Source organism: Crinia signifera, chromosome 1 (assembly GCF_055691185.1).
Source record: "Crinia signifera chromosome 1, ASM5569118v1, whole genome shotgun sequence".
Taxonomy (NCBI): domain Eukaryota; kingdom Metazoa; phylum Chordata; class Amphibia; order Anura; family Myobatrachidae; genus Crinia; species Crinia signifera.
Genome location: NC_139217.1, coordinates 194287696 through 194301770, shown reverse-complemented (window position 1 = coordinate 194301770; position 14075 = coordinate 194287696). Strand labels below are relative to the sequence as shown.

At 40.4% G+C, this 14075-nt stretch overlaps 1 protein-coding gene across 2 annotated transcripts in view; it reads left to right on the top strand.

Annotated features, from left to right (window-relative positions):
- The window catches only part of GRID2 (glutamate ionotropic receptor delta type subunit 2), a 1102902-nt gene that overhangs the window by 739725 nt on the left and 349102 nt on the right, over positions 1–14075 (top strand). The window lies entirely within an intron of this gene.

Genomic DNA, 14075 nt, shown 5'->3' with positions numbered 1-14075 from the left:
ATGTAGAAAAAAGATCATCAAGATATATTCATATTTGTAACATTTTGGCATATTGAATCTTCAGATGCATTATGATGGGAATGAGAAGAGATAGCACCTACAGAAGTGGTAGCCAACCCTAGCCCTCGAGAGCTACCAACAGTTCACATTTTCAAGACAACCTAGCTGCTGCACAGCTGCACTCATTAATCACTGACACATTTTAAAATACTAAAATTAGCTCACTTGTGATTCTGTGAGGAGACCTGCAAAACATGCACTGTTGGTAGCTCTCGAGCACTAGGGTTGGCTACCCCAGACCTACAGTATATGAATTAAAGGTCTCATGTAATTTACAGCTAACATGCAGTCGGAACACATGTAGTCAGCACACATTTCAACAGAACCACATGTAACTACAGTAGGTGGAAAACTGTGTTGTGGAGATATTTTTGTTAATATGTATCTATGAGTGGAGAGTATGGGGAGAATCTAGGTGCCTCAGGTAATGCCATATACCTTATATAAAGAATTTATACATATAACAAAGTGTTCAATATAAAAAAGGTGATTTAATCAAAATGAAGATAAAAGTATATAATCACAAAATACATATAACAGAATTTTTCACATAAAAGCAGGTGTACATGAAACTGACAATTGATGGGGGGGCGAGAGGGAACAGATGGGGTATGGGGAATGACAGGTAATCGTGGTATATACGTAAAAAATGTAGGTATAAAAAATACAGGTATAAAAAATACAAGATGGATTCAGATGTTAAAAACCACAGTTGGTACGTAAAAGAAGGAAAGCCGTTTTTTTAGGAGGTCCTTTTTCTAGTTCAAAACTAGGAGGCAACGCAGTAGTCTCAGGGCTCAATAGTAGGTAGGATTAGAGGGTAGGATTAGAGGGTGGTCTATGAGTATATATGAGTAATTAGATAAAAGGTCTAATGATTGAGAGCTTTGGCAAAAAGTAGGATGTTCTACTTAGAGTAGTAAAGGGTAGATTTGGTCAAGGGACATTTTCATTGCAGTTTGAAAATGAGACACATGTTCAATTCACTAGATCCCAGTCACAAGGAGACTGCATAAGTAAGATGTATAAAATTCAAATAGGGGGGCCACCAACTCCTATTTTGTATGGACTCACTGACAGTTGGTGTTGCTCATCTACTTTTATATAACAATTTGACAGAGTTTTTATTAGACTGGTCACATACCCCATAACATGTACATACCATATTCTGTTTATGACCAAATAGAGCAAAGGAGGATAAGTATTTTCCAGGTGGTTGCAAGATGGTAGGTTATAAAGTCTATATAGTGATGTCTATTAATGATGTAAATATGTTATTTTATATAGCAAAATCATTTTTATTATTATAAAGGCACTGTTATAAGGATATGCCAGGATGAAAAGGGCAATTATTGCAATATGCAACAGATATGGTAGTATAGTTACTGTAACCAATGCTTCCTTTATTATATAAAGAAAACAATGCACTCCACATACAGTATACATCTACATCCTTTTTTTATCAGCAAACAAAATGATAAACAATTGTGTAGGTGCTAGACAGTGTGACAGCCATAACCTGAAAAAATGGGATATTAAGTAACATAGTACTGGAATTTTGGATTAGGCCTGGAAATTTTTGTGGACCTGGAAGCAAAGAATACAGAACTTTTCGTTCTATGCTACATTTTCTGATACATATTTTTTTGGTATTTGTATATAAATAAATGTAATAATTTATAACACATTGTTTACTCTTAAGGCTGTCTTTACTCAGTACTTAGTAATTAATAGAATTTTAGAGGTATGCAGTGTCACATCCAGTTAATCCATATAATCTGTGTTATTTAGAATGTTTCTTTCTATCTATCTATCTATCTATCTATCTATCTATCTATCTATCTATCTATCTGTTTATCTATCTGTCTATCTATATATAAGCCTATCTACTCCTCACCTCTATGAGGTGAAGTACCGGCAGTGACAACTAGAGGCCACTCAATGAACCAAAAGACTCCATTGTGATGTCCTGACAGAAAGTGAAAGCAGGGACACTGGTCTGTTGCAAACTTACTGGATATGGAGGGAGAGATCTGTGAAGACAGAGATCGGAGGTAGGACCAGATAGGGACTGGGGGTGGGACGGAGAGTTTGTGGGCTAAAAACTGTCACAGCTCAAAGTGAAAGTATATTGCTGGAGCCCTAATTTGGATATGCTTTTAACTAGTTGGTGTATTAAGCCTTAAAGTGTTCAATGGATTCTCCATGACAGTACATTGCAGTCTTTTTGGGTCCCTGTGGCTAGCCAACATAAATCCCTAGTAGCTGCATAACTGGTCCATATTAGTACAGTGTACCTTATCCAAAATGCTCGGACCAAAAGTTGGATAACGGATTATTCTGTATTTTGGAATATGTTAATGAGGTATCATGAGGTATATTTCATTTATTTTGTATAAGCAAATCAGACACGTGAAACACACACACATATATTTTATTTGTGCATGAAACAATGTTTTAAAACATGAAAAAAACTTTGTGTACTATCTCTTGCACTGACATTGAATGCCAAGCAATTATTTTCTTGCACATATTTAGTGACAGTTACATATCATTTCCCCAGTAGTGCCAGTTACATATCATGTCTCCATTAATGCCAGTTACAGATGTACCCAGTAGTGCCAGTTACATATCATGTCCCCAGTAGTGCCAGTTACAGATGTCATCAGTAGTGCCAGTTACAGATGTCTTCAGTAGTGCCAGTTACAAGTGTCCCCAGTAGATCCGGTTACATATCATGTCCCCAGTAGTGCCAGTTACATATCATGTCCCTAGTTGTGCCAGTTACAGATATACCCAGTAGTGCCAGTTACATGTCCCCACTAGTGGCAGTTACAGATGTACTCAGTAGTGCCAGTTACATATCATATCCACAGTAGTGCCAGTTACAGATATCCCAGGTAGTGCCAGTACCATATCATGTATACAGTAGTGCCAGTTACAGATGTACCCAATAAGTTTTTTGCAAAAAATTACTTTTTGGAGACAATGGTTTTTGGAATAATTTAAATAACAGATATGTGGATAAGGAATATTTAAGCTGTAGCCGGTATGAAAGAGCCATGGAAATCAGACATTACACATATCAAAATTATCATTAATGTTCTCCAGCAGCACTTTTTCACATAGTTTTTAATGTATTTTTCGATTCTCTTGTTTTATAGTTGCTGACAAAATTGTCTGACTACAAATTGCTGTATTTTTGAAAATACAGGTCAATCACAAACATGCAATACAATATAAGCACCAATTGAGTTACATATATTTTTAGAGCACAGGAACATAAATGCAACTGCAGGTTCACAGTTCATTTAGGTCTAAAAGAAGGAGCCAGTCTAGTTCATTTTGAAACTACTGTAATTACAATATTTATTCCTATTTCAGTTGATAGCATTTCTGTTTAAAGCTTACGAATCCCAGATTGTTGTGGGAAAACACCTCATACAGATGTAGCCATGCTCATCTGTCCTAATTTACTTGTGGCGGCTGGCCCGACAGATGAGACTAGTGTCGCATATGGAGTTGCAACGGAGTGTAATGCTTATGTTCATCCACCAGATGTCAATTTTGAAAATCAGCAATGCACATGCATGAGGTCTCCAATTAAATACAGTACAGTACAATAGTCCAAGAACTACTTTACCATTTTGTAAATACAGTACAGATGTAGCGCCTGTCAGCCAGATGGACAGAAGCTCCATCTGACAGGGATGCGGCAGGGGGAGCGGCTTCCCTGCCCGTCTCTGCTTCAGGGAGATAGGCAGGGAGTCGGAACGGGCTAGGGGAGCTGCTGGGGCTGCAGGGAAATCAGCAGAGGGTGGCGGGGGGCTCTGACAGAACAGGGGAGCAAAAGCCTTCTGTCGGCTGGTGGCAGCTGGCAACCGGTGGTGTTTGGCGATAGAATCGACAGGAACAGCTCCATTGAGAGCTGCTCCATCTGTATGCTACGTAGTCAGTCATTCTTGGCATGCCACCATGTTGTACATTAATTATGCTATGTAGACATGAAATGTATGTTGAGTTTAGCTCTGTACGAGTGGCCTAAGTTCGGCATACATTTGCCCACTAAGTCTTGGGGCTGAATGAGCGTATATGTAGCATGGTGATGGGCCGAGACTTTTTAAATAAAATACTTTTGCATACATTGTGACAAAACCCCCAAGCCTAGTCCTGAGTAACATTGACATTTAACAGTCGCACCTAATTACAAAAGGCTTCCGGGTTCCTGCCACAGGTGTGAATGACATGACAGGCTTGTTGCACAGTATCCCTAATTTCCTAGGGGTTAAGCCCACAGCTTGCCAGGCACAGCGCCTGGGGTAATGCTCCTGGGTAGCAACAACTAAATTCTTTTTAATGTCACAGTTTTGTTCTTTTATATTTATACATTAAAATGTGTCTATACTGTATTTAGGCTTTGCTTTCACTTTACTTGTGCACATTATTGGAGCAGTCGCCACCCAGCTTCGAAGCAGTGTCATTACATGCTTCTGCATGCTTTTCTATAGTATGCCTTAGTGTGCCATAAGGGACATTTCTCATGGCCTAACAACAAAGCCAGGATGGTGAGCCAACAGGATAGATGAGCATGGCTGCATCTGTATATCATCTAGGGACTGGTCTCAAACTAGTTTCATTAACCCCTTGAGTGGTGGGTTTTGCTGGGGCAGGACAAACCTAACAGGGCAGGTTTGTCCTGCCCCAGCGAAACCCAACACAGAGCAGTGGTCCACCCCCACCCCCCATCGCTCCCCCCTCCTGTCGCCCCCCCTCATCTCTGCCCAGAGATCGTACACCAGTGCTCCTGGACCCTGCCGCTGCCCCAGCCACCATTCACAACAGGTGGCGGCTCAGGAGGTTTCAGGCACCTGAATTCCCGAGTCCCCCCGAGCCACGCTGCACATCCCAGAGCCTGCCGTCTGCTTACTACAACTAATGGCAGCGGGGCAGGGGATCTCCAGTGTACGATCACCAGAGTGGAGAGGTGAGGGGGTGCAATGTGAGGGGAGGTGAGAGGAGAGCGGCCACTGAGTGGTGCCTGGACAGGTGATGTGCCAGTGTTACACAGCTGCAGGCACCACTGGTGCACACCTTCATCTTAGTGGTATACCCAGAAATTTTCCGGGACAGCCCACTGCTGCACACCACTCAAGTGGTTAAAGCTCAGTGGCAAACGCAGGATTTTCAGAAGGGGGTTTCCAGAGGGGCGGAGCAAAGCACGGATGGACACTTAGGTGACCCAGTATATGCCGGGTCAGTTAAAGTATTATAGATAGACCAAATGTATATAAATATTAATAATAATAATAATAATAATAATAATATGAAATATATACATACATACATACAGGGGCATCAACAGCAGTGTAGGCCCCTGGGCATAGCAATGTATTGGGGCCCCTACCGATCCTCCAGCGGTAGGGGTGGGGGAAGCTTTGATGTCCTGTGGGTGGTATTATATCAACCGCTCAGCATGTAGGGCCTGGGTCAGTAATCTCCACTAATTACCCCTTTACTCCACAGATGGTGGGAGAAGGGGGCATTGGGCTGAATGAAGGGGCCCTGATACATAACTTCCAGGGTGGTAGAGGATGTTTAATACACAGAGGAGGGGTGTATAGTGGAGTGGGCCTATTATTCATAATTTTCTGGTGGGAGGACAGCTTGCTTGACTGCAGATATCTCCAGTTCCCGGAAATAGATTTATTAGATTTTAATGGAATTAAAAACTAGAGAATCACACCTACCAAATGGTATTGGGGACTAGGGGATCAGAGTTCAGGAGGCAGAGCAATCTGCCCACGAGTATATAATATTACATACCAGGTGTGTGGAGCTGGAGCAGTAACAAGCTGCTGGCAGGCTGATATCTCTGGTTCTGGGAATAGTAGAGACAAGCTTCTAGTGTCATTTAAAGGGGGAGAGTCTCAGCTTTTGGAATATAGCCTCAGAAAAACTCTAAGTCAGACAGAACCCGAAATATCTGACTGGGAATAACAATTAACAGGCTTGGATGGGGACCACTGCTTTGAAGTCAGATATCTCCGGTTCCCAAGGGCCGATTTTTACAATTCTTATACCCATGGAAAGAGGGGACCCTCAGTTTTCAGCTGAGGGCCCTTAGACTCCTGGGGGGTTTCTGGGTACTCAGAAACCCCCCCCCTGCGTGCGCTACTGAAGCTGACTACTAAATAGCTGCAGTGAATTCCTTTTTTTGGTTTGTAATCCCAACTCTTATCTGTATACCTCCTGATGTTATCTTTTCTTTTGTAATCCTGATTCTTCTGCGTATGCTGCCTGGTCTGACCTGTGCTTGTTAGCTTGATTTTCAAATGAATGTGGCTTGTGCTGGCTTTGTACTATGATCTTGCACCTTCATGAACTGATCTTTTGCTTGTAACTTTATACCCCCATGCTTCACCATCTAGTCCACAAAATCCAGTGATTGTCCTTCAATGGACTGTGACCTGAATATTACTTTGCTTTTCCCTGTTGTTGTTGCTCTCACTCTCAACTTTTACCTGTTGCATTATCAACAACTATTATGCTGCTCTCTTGCCAAATTGTGTTGCTTATCTTTCCTATTAATTCCTGCATGCCATTTATGCCATTTGATCTGTCACCTGTTATTTCTGCATTTATCTATTGAACAACATCTGCTATTAGAGATGTGCACAGTCTTGTGTTTTGCTTTTATTCTAAATTATTTTTCATGGTTTGGTTTTACAAAACCATCCTCAAATGTTCTGGTCCAGAATTTAGATTTTAAATCTGAATCCTTGGGTTTGAGATCTATTGAAAATGGATAAACATAGAAAAAAAACACATATTTGCAATCCAAAACAAAGATATTCGGATTTAAAATCTGAATTGTTAACTTTGGGAAGACAGATCAGATGCATCTCCACTGATACTTTGAAATGGTACATTCATATCTTTTGAAAACCTGAAACTGATAAATTATCCTGCATTTAAGTAATGGGAACAGTTAAGTACAGGTAAACAAATGGTAGTCGTTGATTGCTATAAAATAAGTTTTTTATTCAGTTTTATTTATAATATATATATATATATATATATATATATATATATATATATATATATATATATATATATAATGTAGACAAATTGCCTGGCACTCTCCTAGTTGTATCATCCGGGTGCGGTGCTCTCGATCCCAAAAATTGGGAGATATATCCAGTGGGCTGTTGGAGGCACTCGCAACACTTTACAAATGTTCAAAAAGAAATTAAATAAAGCATAGCTCACACAAGGGGCTGCTGTGACAACGTTTCGGGCTTATACACCCTTTATCAAGACACAAATAAGACAAGATACAGTACTTTCATTTATAGACCTGATCAGTGCAAAAACCCGTGCTTTACAATTCCACTGACGCCGTGGCCGGGAGCCGAGTGACGTCATGTGTGCGCCGGGCGGGTCCGGACTCCCAGGGGGGGGCGTGTTAGATGCAGTGTTCACCCTCACCTAGGTGATATGGTACCAAGAAAATGTGCATTTAAAATAACGGATGCGTCTAACACACCCCCCCCCCTGGGAGTCCGGACCCGTCGGCGCCTCGGCGCACACATGGCGTCACCCGGCTCCTGGCCACGGTGTCAGTGGAATTGTACAGCACGGGTTTTCGCACTGATCATGTCTATAAATGTAAGTACTGTATCTTGTCTTATTTGTGTCTTGATAAAGGGTGTACAAGCCCGAAACGTAGTCACAGCAGCCCCTTGTGTGAGCTATGTTTTATTACATTTCTTTTTGAACATTTGAAAAGTGTTGCGAGTGCCTCCAACAGCCCACTGGATATATATATATATATATATATATATATATAAAGGTAGAGGTGTAGGCCTGGCACTCCTCCAGCAATGCAGGTAACCCAGGTGCCTTCCGGAACAGGTAAATGCAGGTAGGTTAAGAGACAACAGCGGCACTCTGGGAATTTTTGAAAAGGTATATTTCAGCAAAAAATAGCTTCCAACGTTTTGGGGTATATGACACCCCTTTCTCAAGGTTAACTGCACATTAACCTTGACAAAGGGGTGTCATATACCCCAAAACGTTGGAAGCTATTTTTTGCTGAAATATACCTTTTCAAAAATTCCCAGAGTGCCGCTGTTGTCTCTTCACCTACCTATATATATATATATATATATATATATATATATATATATAGATAGATAGATAGATAGATAGATAGATAGAAGAAAGGGTTTTTGACTCTGAGTCGTGCTGGGTTGTGTGTGCAGCACCACCAAAATTCCTCCTGTTAATGAGGAATGGTGTAGTAATCAGGAAAGTGGGGGGTGATTGGGGTGCGCTACCTAGTATAGAAACTGTACCTCCCAATATAACATTACAATTTCAAAACAGAATACACATTTCTGAAATAGTGTTCTTGTATTTGAGGATGTTCCCAATGAATAAGCTCAGTCCATCTCTGGGTAAAATAGTTCTTTTATTGGTGAAGAAACCCGACGCGTTTCGTCTCTAAGACTTCATCAGGGGTAAGAACCAATGGGTGAGTGGATTTTGTGTGGCTGGTCCTATTTGAAGTTTCTGCTGTTCACAGCTGATGCAAATAAAATAAATATCACCAAGTCCTTCTTGATGGGGCTCAATTAAATGGAAGTTTCTGAGTTGAGAGTCTAGTGTAGGTTCTTACTAAGAACAATATCAGGACGCTCTCTCTGCAGTAACCTCCTCGCTCTGCATTCAAAATGAGAATGAGGCTTCAAATAGGACCAGCCACACAAAATCCACTCACCCATTGGTTCTTACCCCTGATGAAGTCTTAGAGACGAAACGCGTCGGGTTTCTTCACCAATAAAAGAACTATTTTACCCAGAGATGGACTGAGCTTATTCATTGGGAACATCCTCAAATACAAGAACACTATTTCAGAAATGTGTATTCTGTTTTGAAATTGTAATGTTATATTGGGAAGTACAGTTTCTATACTAGGTAGCGCACCCCAATAACCCCCCACTTTCCATATATATATATATATATATATATATATATATATATATATATATATATATATATATATATATATATATATATATATCATGGTTGCCTTTAGGGAGAAAATGCTCTGCTTGGGCTTCCCTGGTAATGCATGATTGCCATCACCTGTGGTGAGCTAGGTAATTGATAAGAAAGGTGTTTCACCACAGGTGATGGCAATCATACATTACCAGGGAAGGCCATGAACAGAGAATTTTCTCCCAGAAGGAGAGGGTCAGGTAGGCAACCCTGATATATATTTTTAATACTAGTTGTAACATTTTGTTGCTAATATAATTTGCTTTGAGATATAAATAAATAAATACATCACGCCAGCCCCGCCAGGGGGCGCGCGTGAAATGAAGCCTTCCTCTGGTCCCTGCTGCCTCCCCCACCGTCACTTACCGTCGCCCTCACCGTCTGGAATGCACCCCTAACCCTGCCCATCTCCCTGCAGAGGAGACGGGCAGGGACACGCAGCGTCCCCACCGAGAGACTGTGACGCGTGTGGGTGTGTGAGACTCACGCGCGTTCCAGTTCAGTGAAGCCCATGCCGCCGGTGCACACCAGTGGGAAGGGTCTGGTGAGCCCTGGCCAAGGATGGCAGGGGCTCCATCTGTATATTATCATTATCTTCTTCCTGAGTGGGTAACCGTGTAACATCTTGGCCTGACACATTTTAACGTTTTGCTATGTGCTGGTTAAATTACTAATTGAATTTTATCCTTTTTGGATGCAAGTGCTTGGCCTTAACATCCCTTTTCTCTAACGCTCCCATCCCCAATATGGCAACCCTACCATCTACTCCACCCTCCCCCTGCTCCCATTTTTGCATCATTATCAGTGGCTAGTGGCTAGTGCACCTCTCCTAGATCTAAACTGTCTCCCATGCAGTGTGAGGCTTGGGGTGCACACTTTGGTTTTTGCAGCACATACCTTGAGGAAACATACTAATTTCATCTGGTTTATTTAAATGTATTTATCTGTGGTTAATATTTGTTATTATTACTATATAGTTTTTACTTTGATTATTGTTAAATTCTAAATGTTATATTTTAATGCTTGAGTATATCATTGGGATCATTATAAATTCATATATTGTGTCAGTCATAGCCACTTTGCATTGGCATCTGCTTATTCCTACTACAGCTGCCTGGAAATGCCATTGCACATTAAGGGTTATTCAGACCTGATTGTTGCTCTGCTATATACACTGCCCCACCAGATTAAAAACCCGCCCTTTACAAGCCTTTGAATTGCTTAGCATGGCTTGTGAAAATTATCTGGATCAGCAATTAGCGGCAAAGCCATGCGCAAGCAGCTCACCATCTAATGATTTTTTTTTAGTGTGTGCAGTCAGTGTGTAGGGCCCGGAGCTGACATACCTCCCAACATGACCCTCTAAGTTCTGTCTTAATTTATGATTGACATCACCTGTGGTGAAACACCTTTCTTATTAATTAACCTGTTCAACACAGATCAAGGTAATCATGCATTAAGAAGAAAGTCCAGAAGCAGAGCATTTTGTCCCTCCTGGAGAGGGTCATGTTGGGAGTTATGTGCTGACATCACATGTCTTCCCCTAAAACAGGCATTCCCAACCACAATCCTCAAGGCACACCAACAGTGCAGGTTTTAGTGATATCCAGGCTTCAGCACAGATGGAGTCATCAGAATCACTCAGGTACTAATTAAGTCACCTGTGCTCCAGCCTAGATATCACTAAAACCTGTACTGTTGGTCCGCCTTGAGGACCGTGGTTGGAAAAGCCTGCCCTAAAACATTTAGGTATGCCTGCATTTTCCCTGACTCTCCCAGAAAACAACCAGTTACCACCCCCAATTGCCGACTTCCTGTCAATCAACTTGCTTATAGCCAGTGTTAAAATAGGTGGCAGGATTTATGGCCCTGCACTTGCCCTATGATCTATTGATAATTACCTGTCCTCAAATTTACAGCCATGTGATCAGGTCTGAATAACTTCCATTGTTATAATGCCAGTTAGTATCAGTATAACTGGCATTATGATGGAGAACACACTGCTAGGGAATGCAATCTCCACACTGCAGTTAGCTTAACAGGTTTCAGAAAAGATTATGCTAAGAAGAAAAAGATGCCAATCATAGAGATGACTCCAGCTGTCCACACTATGAAATATGTGATCCTGCTAATGAGATAACTACACACAGTTTGATTTATCTTAAAACAGTTCAGCTAACCAATGTTCCTCTTTCTGATAAGTTTTGTTTACAATTGGTTAAGAATGTTTTTATTCTCCTGCTCATTGGTTTCAATTGGGGATATGTGATATATTAAAACAATAGCATATTAAAATATAGTAGTCCCAAAAAGTCCTCAAAATATTTTTTAGAATCTGGAACTACAGTACTTGATATCAGAAGGTAATGAACACCGTAAATATACAGAAAATCATTTGATGTACTACTGCAACAACTGTACCTGGAATTGTCGTCATCATCATCATCATATATAGCTTATTGACTAATAAGGAAAATAGTGCATACTTTAGTTTTATGAACTGGACATTTACAGATGCAGCTGTTTTTATTGGCTGCACCAGTGTGCGAGCAATACATTTCTGGTGGCTGGCGTGCTACCGTATTTAGATGCATGAGCGTCCTTTTCCAAGGGAAGATGCATTTCGACTAAGGTCTTTGTCATGGGGGGTGACGAAGACCGTAGTGAAAATGCGTTGGTTGTGGCTTATTCTGGCTGGCGGAGTGACGTCTTTCTTCCACCTGAAGTCCCGCTAGTTCTCGTTCGTTGTGTGGTGAGGCTCCGGCGTCTTGGTCCAGGATATTGTGGTCTGCGGATGAGCGGCGGTGCTCCGGATGCATATGTCGGAAGAGTCCACGGTGACTTTGACCTACTAGGCTGACAAGCATACTACTTTAAACTGCAATGTACATGAGCTTTATTGTTCAGTAAATGTGTCTTTAATTATAATGCTCATCTGGTGCGTCTCTTCTCTGTTTTTTTGCATATATATATATATATATATATATATATATATATATATATATATATATATATATGTTCTATCTAAATATCATCTTTGTATTATTGTAATAATTTTTTTATCCAAAAAGATATTCTACTGTATGATAGTTGAGGTTCTGCCTCCTCTTCATATCCTGACCACACATATCAATGGTGTGCAGATTTGTATACAGTACTCACTGTAGCAGTAATAGGTAGTGGATCTCCTGAGTTACCGATGGTCTCATGTGCAGGGCCGGTGCAAACCCTGTCTGCGCTCCAGGCAATCCCCCCCTCTGCCTGCCCAGCGGGCACTAAACGCACTTTGGGGGGGTTGCGGACGATACTGTGGCACGGGATGGGTATTGGGTACTTGGTTCTCGCTGATGACCAGCGAGGGGGGTGTGTGGGCGAAACTGCGGCGGGTGTCCAGGGGGGGCAGCGTTGATTCACGGGCAGGATCTGGGCGGGAGGGGGGAGGGATGCTCACTGACTCACCTGCTCCCCGCTCCCTGCTTTCTATGGTACCTCTCCTCGGCAGCTCAGTACCGCCCTCCAGTGGCCGGCGCACTAGGCAAATGCCTAAAGCTGCCTAATGACAGTGCCGTCCTGCTCATGAGTAGTAGCTGATTACTATGAAGCCATGTATTGGCAATAGTAGTGGCAATATGGCACATGCACCCACAAAAGACATATAAGCAGCCGTCGATAAAAACAAAATTATGGAGTACTCCATACTAACAATTAACTACATTAATATGCAGATATAATTGGAAAGGCACTTGCAGTACAATTTATATAGATTATTTGATAATGTCTATATTTGTTGCTTTAAAAAAAATCCTTTATGAAGAAACATTAATCTGTGCTCTCAGGGGACCAAATGAAATTTGTTCAAAGGCTGTACACCAAGAGCTGCTATCATTTTATGTTGAGTTGCACATACGATATGAAAAATGTGGTCATGTAGAAAGCAATTCTGAACCTCATAATAATCCCTTCTGAGATATAATATACATTTTGAGCTGACCAAATGCTGGTACATATAAAACATAATAAAATGTCACTTGTTAAAGAATTTTTTCAAAATTATACAAAAAGGGATCCTATTTTGCACAGATGGTAAATATACTTGTTAGGAAATAATTGCATATAACCAAAATGCAAAAAAAAAACTTTTTTTATGTGACTGTATTGTATCAATTAACATTGATTTGTACCTCGAAAATGAAAATATTGGTGAGTTTTGCATTTAGACAACAAAGAGTAAATTTAATTATTATACAATTTAAAATTCATTAGTGTTTAAAAAAGAAATAAAATAATCATAATATAACTTTAATTAAAAAGTTAAGAAGAAATACAATACAGAAATTCTTTTTAGAGAAAATTAGAGGCAATAATGAAGAATGTTTTGCATAAAAATAAACAACAAATTGGAAACAAACATTAACAAGATATGATGTAACAAAGTATTTACTAAAAAATAGAATAACTGTGCTAGAAATGAATTCTATAAATATGTTTTAATATTAGAATTCCAATTGTTATATTTTGTTACTGTGCAAACAAGTTTTGGCTACACAGAGAACTATACATAATTCAGCTTCATTCTGTCTCATACATATTGTTATTTGTCCTATGCTGTCAGTAGACAAGGCCACCCTCAAGAGATGCATGCTCAGTTAAATTATATGTCATCAGTGTGCTGTATAAACCATCTTATCAGCATCAGGTTCACTACCTCCAGGCAGTTCTTTATCAGAAAACACAGGCAACTGACACAGAGCATGTTGGATCAATAAAACAGTAATTTTCTCAATCAGTTAAAGTGGAGGAGTGTTTGGTTTTGGAATGCATTCTAGAATGTCTAGATAAAAAAGTTGTCAACTGTATCAATTGCAATATATTAATAAGCATTTCATTTTGTGCTAATTACAGTTTTAAACTTATATCAAAACATGTATAATTTAAAGACAGGAGTGCAGTTT